Below are 10551 nucleotides of genomic sequence, written 5' to 3'. Positions count from 1 at the left end.
CGCAATAATTTACTGTGCTAAAGGCAGTTTTGTAACTCTTTTTTTGTTGGGGTAGTTTGGTTCAAAAACTTTTTTCTGAGGTTATTTCGGTTCCGAACTCCACAACATCAGCACCCTATAATAACTATTGGAAGATGAAACAATTCTTCCCATTGATCCGATTCAACGTAGCATTTTGTTTTTTTCTTGTGAAGGGTAGATTTTTATATGACTACTTTAGTCTTTTAACTTTTCTCGTTGAGGCTTTCTACTTTTTCTATAACACTTGTCTCTGGTTGCACGTGTATCCCATGCTAATCAGTATAAATATTTTAAAATGGTATAACTAATATCATCTGATTTTCTTTTGATTAAAATTGCTAGTAGTTTTTTCTCATTCGTAACATAAATAAATTGATGTATTATCCAAACTCCCATGTTAGGAGAACCAAGAACAAAGATATTAATATGAGTAGCGAAGAAAAAGGTTGCACAAAAGCACCATAGAAAGCAACACGAAGAAGACATAAACTCTTCGAAGTATCTCATGAGACAATTCCATGGTTTTGCTCTTCTCTGAGAAACCAAGAACCACCTAGTTCATCATCAATGACTATTCTCACCTAGATCCAATATTATAAGACTCTGAGGATTAATTAGCAATTACTCGTCCACTTGATTAACTAGTTAATTAGATTAAGTTTTCTAAGTTATCTTTCTATGTTGATTTGTCGTTACATCAGGATGAGCCCTTCACTACAAAAAAATCTCTATTAGATGCATCAGACTTTTAAATCTCATCTCGTGTTATTATGTTATGTTGATATTTTCATCTTCTTTAAGCCTAATCCGCAAAATGGATGGAAAAAGGGAAAACAGCCAAATATACCCCTGTACTATTAGGAAAGGGACAAATATATCTTTCGTTGTACATTGGGTCCAATTATACCGTTGTCGATAGGCTTTATCAGATAGCAACTGTTTTTTCAGTTGAACCATCTCAACATAAAGCGTTATAGCAAAGAAAACATACAGCTACTCAAGATTCATGAGACGTGGCAAGTGACCCAATGACCAAGTTTCAGAAGGAAAATTTGAAAGTTGAGGTCCAGTTCTATTGCTAATTTTCATCAAAACATTTAAAGGAGCAATATGTGTTAGTAGGTTGAACTAATGTAGTAGCAGACCTGTAACTGGCAGTGGCAGAATCAGAATTTTCACTAAGGGGGTTGAAAAATATTAAGTAGTAAACAAACGAAGAAGCTAAGGGAGCTCAACATCTATTATATATATATAGAAAAAAATAATTTCAACCTTGTATATACAGGGTAATTTTTGCCGAAGGGGGTTCCAATGAACCCCCTAGCCATTACCTGGCTCCACCCCTGGTAACTAGTCAGAAAAGATCATAGTAGAAAGAGTCAAAGACAAGCTCATAGAATAAGCATATTTAGTCTAAGTCGGTCTTAAGGTCCAATTGGTGGTAATAACGGTAGAGGGTTAGTGGTGGAAGAACAAATAGAGGGGAGGGGTATAATGGTTAGGGGTGCTGAGGTGGCATGCCACATGGTATCCACCTCATCAAATGTTAGTGTCATATAGGATTGGATGTCCACCTTGAACAACTTTAACGGTGAAAGGGTATATTTGAACCAATAGCATAACGACAGGGGTATATTTGGACTCAAAGTATAACGAAGGGTATATTTGGCCTTTTTCTACTAAAAAAAGTGGTACAAAGTTCGTAAGAGAGGAGTAAGGGCTGTAAACATAGATTTCTTACCACTCTTTGATGTCCTAAAATCAACTCAACGTGCTATTAGTTGTCGGAACATCCATAATCAAAAGATTACATTCAAACTATACTCAATTTAATCCCAAAACTTATTTTCATAATCAATCCATAACCACAACTTCATATAATCCCTTATACCCTCGTATATGACAATTCCTTAACATCATTATTATCCCTCATAAAATATTATGCTCAAAACGTACTGATAATTATAACTCAAGTTAATTCACAACTCAAAATATCATCAAATGTATATTTGAACTTTTCCTCCAATTTTCTTCTCCTCAAATCTTAACATAATTACCATACAAACTTATAAACATGCAACTAAGATGAAATCTTACCTGAAAATTCAAGAACACTTCAATTCCATGATTACTCCACCTTAAAATACTCACCCAAACATCTTCAAGAAGATGAGACAAGTGTAGACCTCAGTTGGAACCCCTAACCACTTTAATATTTACTTTGATCCTTGGTTTAGGCTTGAAAATATGTTGGAATATGTTTGGAGAGGCTTCTAGGACTTGGGGTTATGTTAAAAATGAAATAAAAATGACCAAAATTGTCAAATAGACTTATAAGAATATATGTGCATGTTGTGGAAGTTGGGGGAATGTTCTAAAGGATTTGGGATATGTTTTTTTGGGGAGGGGGGGGGGTTTGGATGTATAAATAAGGGTTAAAACCCCTTTTACCCCTTTTATAGTGCTCTAGAGCCAGTTGGCACTGACCTAGAACTTTCCGCGCACTGTAGCTGCGCGTTTCTGCTCTGCCAGCCTGACTTGTAACGTCCATAATTCTCTACTTCGATGTCGTATCAACGAGCGGTTTGTTGTGTTAAAACTAGACTTCATGAAATTTAATTTAGTCTTTTTCTTTACTTTAAAACTCCTCATATACTAAAATATATTCTTTCCCCAAGTTAGCTCATACTTTGTTGTTCAAAGTAACGTTCATCTTTTTCCAAAGTCATACCAACTCAACTCCTTCCACTCAATTCCTTATAGGACCTTCAAGAATTCCTCATATGAATTCTTTACTCATAAAATATAATTAATAATGCTTCATCCCTTATACTCCAAAGTTGTTTTACTTAGCCATAGTTCAACATACTTATGCTCAATTTGATCACTGCTTCTCCGCAAGTACGGGGTGTAACACTCTTTATCACCATTGTTGATATGGTTTCTTAATTCATCTAAATTCAATGCATTTATTATCGTCTGTAACTTGACCACCTCCTTACTGTACATCACTGAATTAACTACGTTTTTATATGCTGGTGATAGTGAAAACACCATAGTGCGCGCTAGTTCTTCATCTCCCACTTTAATATTAGCACGAGTAAGATCCATAGCCAATTCATTAAAAGTATCAAGATGATCCTGTAAAGTTGTACCTGTCTTCATATTGAAGGTGTGTAAACGCTGCCTTAACAACATTCTAGTTGTTACTGATTTCTTCTGGTAGAGATCTTCAAGTTTCTTCCACAAACTCGCAATTGTTTTCTCGGTACTGATTTCACATAACACGTTGTCTGATAAAGATAATTGAATTGTGCCAAACGCATCTATCTCAATCTTCTGCTTCTCGTCCTCTTTCGTATTTTCGGGATACGAGTCGTCCAACGCATAAATTGATCTTTCTCTCCGTAACAACGCCATGATTTTGATCTTCCAGATGTTGAAGTTATTGCTTCGCCCATCAAAATTCGCTACCTCAAACTTCATAGATGTTATAGTCTCCTCGTCTCCTAGATCTCACGACTTGTAGGCTTCTGACACCAATTGTGTCACACCCCGACCTTACTAGGGTGTGATGGGAACCCGACCCTTACTTAGGGCTGAGCGAACCCTCAGACTCTTGTTGCGCATAAAATCACGTCAAACTTTTTAAATTAAATGAGATAAGATACATAGTACAAAAAATTTCTTTCAGAAATATTCTTTCTAGTAGCTTCCAAGCCGAACAAATCTATGATCATACAAAATTCAGTACATAATGCAGACCGACATATCGGCTGACGGAGCCGCTTACAGACTGACAACCAATACCCACGACGCTGTCTGCAAAGTCTCTAACATCAATCAGAAACCTTTACATATGTACTCTGACTCGGCAGCGCTCCAGTAGCAAATGGAGCCTGCCAACTCCGCTGGATCATCTTCTATAATAACTTCATCTCATCTGGGAGTACCTGCGCGGCATGAAACGCAGCCCCCGAAGAACAGGGGGTCAGTACGAAAAATGTACCGAGTATGTAAAGCGAAAATGTAACAAATATAACCATAATCCGAACCAGGAGTACAGAAATATAGCGGACAGAATCGAACCCGAATCCGAAACAGAAATACAGAGTGCATGGACAAAACCACAATATGTATCGTACGTACGGGGTGTAGCCGACAGAGTCGTGATATGAATTAGAGGTACAGAGTTTAGCTGGCAGAATCATCGTACGGATCAGGGGCACAGAGTGTGACTGACATAATTGTAATGAGAGCTAGAGGTACAGAAGTGTAACAGACTGAATCATAGTCCGAATCAGACATACAGAAGTGTAACAGACAGAACCATGCATGCAGAATCATAAGCTTACACAGATACAGATAGCATATATATGTATCAGATCCCGACCCTCTAGTGAGGGGCGCGGTAAACAATGCAGTGGAATGTGCACGAATAACCAGAATACCAAAGTGTTACATCTGACGTACAAATCATACATAAGAGGTTCCGGCAGACAAATACGCAATCAGAATGCCAAATTGCTTTGCTTTATTTTGAAAAACATTTTCGTTTCATACACATAGAAAATCAAACACACAATTGTCGAGGCCAAAAGTCCAGCGGTCACTATCACACATACCGCGGCCAAGTACCCCGCGGCTAACATCCCAAACCCGACATACCGCGGTCAGGAGTCCAGCGATCAATGTCGCAGATACCGCGGTCAGGAGTCCAGCGGTCAGTGTCACAAGTCCGGCATACCGCGGTCAGGAGTCCAGCGGTCAATGTCGCACATACCGCGGTCAGGGGTCCAGCGGTCAATATCACATAGTGCGCACAATAATATAACCGGCCCGGGACTTGGAAAAAGAGGTAATAACAGAATGCCAAATTTATTACCTTCCAAACATAAATCACACATGCCAGGATCATGCATCACACAAGATTCATGTATGCCAACATCGTATATCAGAAAAATACAGAAGGTAAGTAGCTTATCCAGAATATCAGAATAAGATTTCCAAAAACGTTCCAGATGTCGAAAATATTTTATGAGGCTCTTGGAGGTAGTCATAACACTTATCGCATAGTAACAGAATAATAACCAAAAGCTACCCGTGAATTCCGGACAAAAATGAGTTGGCTAAAGCCATACAGAAAGTATCAGGATTTGTGGGCCCACCTTGGGCCGAACCGAGGTGGCGTACGTAAATTATGGATCATAGGTCTTATGGAGTCATCCGTGAGAGTCTTAGGGCATTCCGACTTCATTTGTGAAAGTTGCATACATATAGGTCATTTTACCGACGAAATGTTAAGAAACCAATTCAATCTCATTGAATGAAATGGAGCCAATTTCAATCTCGGATTTCTAGGAACAGGGTCGTATCTAAGGCTCGCGACCGATCCTATTATGTTTAGAACATGCCAAAGAATGAAGGGCAAGGCTTTACATACCTTAGCTGCGCCTTACGCTCGCTCAAATTCAGTTCCCGTTTCGCCCAAAATCTACAAATGGTCATATTTACCAATTGTCAATAGCAAGACTTTTAGCATTCAAATCTTTAGTTCATTACTTATCTACAAAAATTTGGGCAGCATTTCCCCTAATTATATAGCATCCCCGAGACTTAGCTCGGCTCAATATATCAACAACAACAACCCAATAATCTAACAACATCAACAGTTATCACAAAACGCACTATAACATAAATAGTCCTCTTTTCTACGTAAGGCGACAACTTCCGTTCCAACTTCACATTATCAAACTAATATCGACATTTTCCATATCCATTAACTAATTCAAGATTATTCAAACATATTCCACGAACTTCCCAAACAATATTCATGAATTCAAGTGTTTCCGCCAATTCCATATTCCACCCGAAACTCCTACGAATGCGACAAAACTACTAAATCGCATTGTCTTCTTCCAATTTCCACAACAATAACATCAATTCACATTCTAGAGTCCTACTTTCATAATTATATCAAAATCATATAAAAATCACATAATTCCCCATAATGACATACAACCATTTTCAATACCAACTTGATTCATTAAGCCCTTATCTACTTCCCAAACACCCCAACAACACAACTAACAAACTAAATGGAATTTAATCCATCACTTTCCAACATCACCATGGCGCACGGCCATGCACCTACTCACACACACACACGGCTTCACACACATACACATCACAACTCCATAATTCTCATCTAATTTCAATCCTTACAACATATATGCTTATTCCATAACACAAAAGAATAGATTCTTACCTTTTTATTTAAACTTCAACTTGCCACAAACATTGCTCTCTCACTTAACTAATTATATCACGTCGAAGAGCGTCTTTGTCACGCCCCGAACCATGGCCTGGACGTAACACGGCACTCGGTGTCTGACTACATGTGACCGAGCGAACCACATGACTTGCTGAATCATCATGATGCATAGCATAAGCGGAATATAACGTGAATGCATGATGAGCCTTTGTAAAACATAATAATTCATAATACTTAATAAAGTACTTGTTTAAACATGAGTGAGCCAAAATGGCTATGCGACTCCGATTAACTGTCATGACATAAATGTTTGTTCTAGTCTATGAAACCTCTATCATAAGTCTGACTGAAAAACATACTTAATGGGACAAGGCCCCCAGCATACCTTTACATGCAAAACTAAATAGAGAAATACAATGCTTAAAACCCCGAATGAGATGGGGCTCACCAATAAGCTGGTACGAGCAAATCCTAGTGATCAGAAGCGTCGTCCTGTAAATCCGTACCTGCATCGTGAAATACAGGCCCCCGGGCAATAAAAAGGGGACGTCAGCACATTGAATGTACTGGTATGTAAAGCAACCGAAAGAAGCAACATGGGACATGGAATAACATGATAAGAACTGAAACTGAAAACTTGGACATGAACATGAGCATGAGCATGAGTATATATACATATATAACATGAAAAAACATGATAAGTAGGGAGAGCATTTCATAAACCGACACATGATATCACCACGTGGATACGTGGAGTCTGGTACCTCGCCGGACCAGCAGAGCCCCTATACCTTGCCAGGGTATAAGGTAATAATGTACCTGATGGAACCATTCAGTGTGAAATTAAGGTATCGTCCTAACTGGGCGGAGCGATCCTTGTCCTATGGTGGCTACATAGTTTCAGGCTATCTGAGCCTTCTCGGTAATTCGTGCAACTCCCAAAAACATGAACATAATATAGTTGGCTAAGAAGCCCATGAATTTCGTGAATTTACTTGTACTTGTCTTGGAATCATGATTTCACGAAATAACTTGTAAACATGGTTTCATGAAATAGCTTGTAAACGTATTCTTGATTTATGAGAAATACAATAGTTCAAAATTATATATTTGTAGTTGACTTGAAAACATGTTTATAACTTGTAAAATAACTCGTGCAGTTTCATATGAACATAATAAGAACACATGAGGAAGAATTCATGATTCATGGATTAAGCTAGGATTCCTAGTGTCCGTAATGGAAAGTTAGGAACACAATGACGAGCATATATATACGTAAATTCATGTACATACATACATAATCACGGGCTACCAATATGTTGGGTTTAATGCCCTAGGATTTGAACTTCATAGGTTTTACGAAACGGAATCATGGGAAAGAACATAGAGGTTCCCACATGTGGATGGAAGTTCTACATACCTTAACTTCCCACTTTTGAGTGTATCACAATGTCCTTCAATCCCTTCAACTTCAATCTATGGCAATACAAGTCATAGGGATTCTATATTAGCAACAATATTCATGTTTTGGTCATCTAAGCATTTTATCAAACACTTGGTGGGCATGAAGCTCCACAACCCTCATTAATGGTGTTTTCTTCACCAAATCCCCATTCTATTACAACTAGCAAATTCTAAAATCTCAATTAGATGTAATTAACATCATTTTTCATCACCCATATGAATACAACAATCCTAAGTCAACAATCCAACAACTCTAGCATAGTTCATATAATTCTCTTTATCAAACCCATTTACTATTCTCCCAAGAACTCATCAACACTTTAATCATCATGAGAAAGTCATGAAACTTACCTTAGATAGTTGTTGAACAAGTCTTGAGTGGAGTTACTCCTCTAGCACCAAAACCCTACTTCACTTCCCTTGGGTTTTCTTGAATTAGATGAACTTTGGCTAGGTTTCATTCACTTGGGTTCATGGATTTGGTGTTATTGATCATGGATTCCCCTTGAATTTTCGTGTGGATGAATGTTAGAGAGTATTTTAGAGGTTTTCTTGACCAAGAATGATGAAAAATATGATTTTGGTCGAGTTGGGTCTTTTTTAAAGTAGTCCAGAAAATTATGGACAAAATCTCTCTGGCACACTTTGCGTCGGAACTGCGGAGCCACATGTCGTGTCTGCGGGCCGCATCTTGAGCCGCATAGTGTGACAGAGGGTGATATTCTGCCGAACAGTCTGTAGTAAAATGGTCATAACTTTTTGTACATAGCTCCGTTTAAGCCCCATAATATACCGTTGGAAAGCTATTTCAAAGGGCTACAACTTTCATCAAGGAAGTTTTCCCAAATTTTCAATTAATAAAGGGGTTATGGTCGTTGGAAGTAAGAACTTCTATAAACTCACATGTAAACATGCCCCGTAGAGTGGCTTCCCACTTTTCTTTGCCCAAAGACATTTCTTATGACTTAATTGGTTTTCAAAACACTTCTTATACCCCTCATATTGGTTCCATTATATTATCATCTTATGAGTCAAACTTTCGCCCGAAGCTACGAGGTGTTACAGTCTTGGACTTATTAGGAATTCAAGAAGAAAGAGATTTTTGGATTGAAGTTAAAGGGCTAGGAATTTTTTTTTTCTCATGGAGGGGGCCGAAACCCCTATAGCTCTTGCTCTCCATTTTTTGTGTTCTTGAAAGTTCTTCCAAGTGAAGACTTTGACCTCTTACCAATATTTATCTCATGAATTTAATGATTCATGGGCTTGGGTCTTTTTTTTGGTCCATGGCCGTTTGGGCCTCTTAATTTGGCCTAAGTTTTTCTTGTAATTTTTTTGAGCCCAATTCCATAGAAATCTTATTTTTTTGTAATTCCCGAAACTAATTTCCGAAATTCCAATTTTCGCCCTTGGCCTTCCTTCGTATTTCCGCATCAATATCTTTCATGAGTAACACACACATATTGGCTAGAACCAAAATATGGCCTCATTTCTTACAAGCCAAATTTATTTCGAATTTTTCGAATATTCAAAATTACGGGATATAACATCCTCCCCCCCTTTAGAACATTCGTCCTCGAATGTTAAACTGACCTTATGGGGTCTTTCACTACATCTGGGGAGGTCCCCGTCTTTCCTTCGAAGATTTCCAAATGTTACAGTTGCTATCTCTTTTTCTTCCGTTTACTTGCTTTTCTCTTCTTCCTTACTATTGTCGTATCAGAAGCTTATACCCTTATTGTAGCGAGGTCAGTACTCGTTTACTTCATAACATCTCTATATCACACCTTTTACTTGTCTCCCAAATTCCGTTTAGCTAACATCTTTCATGTGTCGCAACACTGGACAGTGGGGCCCACCGCGGATCGGTATAGTCATAAACAGGATATCATAGGTATACTTATGCTTTTACTACCATTTGCTCATAAAACATTTCCAAACGCTTATTCAAATTTACTCTGATTCCAGAACTGCATTGCGTTTCCTTTCTCTTTCCCCAGCCGAGTCTGCCTTGGCCTACCCGACCTATTTAGGGTTTCTGATCATTCAGTACATTCTAATTTCCTTTGGGTTACCCCAGATTTCCCATCTGTCTTTTTATATTTACATTTGTGAAAGTTTGGGTATACTTCCCAGGAGGGTCACCCATCCCAAAATTACTCTGGCCCTAGCACGCTTAACTTCGTAACTTTCACACATTTTAACACGTCAATGCCGATATAATTGCGTCGACTGCCCCGCACAACCTTTGTCACATAATTTAAGGTAAGTCGGGGTTCTAACAACTTTCAAAACGTTATCGTAGCGGGTTCCACCCCGATCTAGAGAGGATTCTTTTACTTTTCTGACTATATAGTTACCGTGTCGCCCCCCTGTAAATTCTCAATATTCACCTTCATGTATATATATAGTTCTAGACAGCCCGCGAGTATAAGTTTTTATTCCCCTGTAAATACTAGTAATTCATTTATTCAAGTTAGACTCTCACAAGCTCCAATAGCAATTTCATATCTCGTTCTCCTTTTTATATTTCTGAAAAAATTTGGGCAGAGGTTCCTCTGTATTTCTTACTATCCCAAAACCTGCGCACATGAAATACCAACCATGCCTCACAGGGCCAACACATATACGCATATATATATCATATCATATTGTATCATAGCCACACAGGGCTAACAATTTCAAATAAAAGTGTAAAGACGTCGAGACTTACCTCACATGCCCAACTCAAACGGCACCGGTGACACATTCCTATTTACTTTCCTTTTCAATTTTCAACCTTATGTTTCAATCAT

The sequence above is a fragment of the Lycium barbarum genome, chromosome 5, assembly GCF_019175385.1.
Source record: "Lycium barbarum isolate Lr01 chromosome 5, ASM1917538v2, whole genome shotgun sequence".
Lineage (NCBI taxonomy): Eukaryota > Viridiplantae > Streptophyta > Magnoliopsida > Solanales > Solanaceae > Lycium > Lycium barbarum.
Note: the sequence above shows the minus strand (reverse complement) of the source record.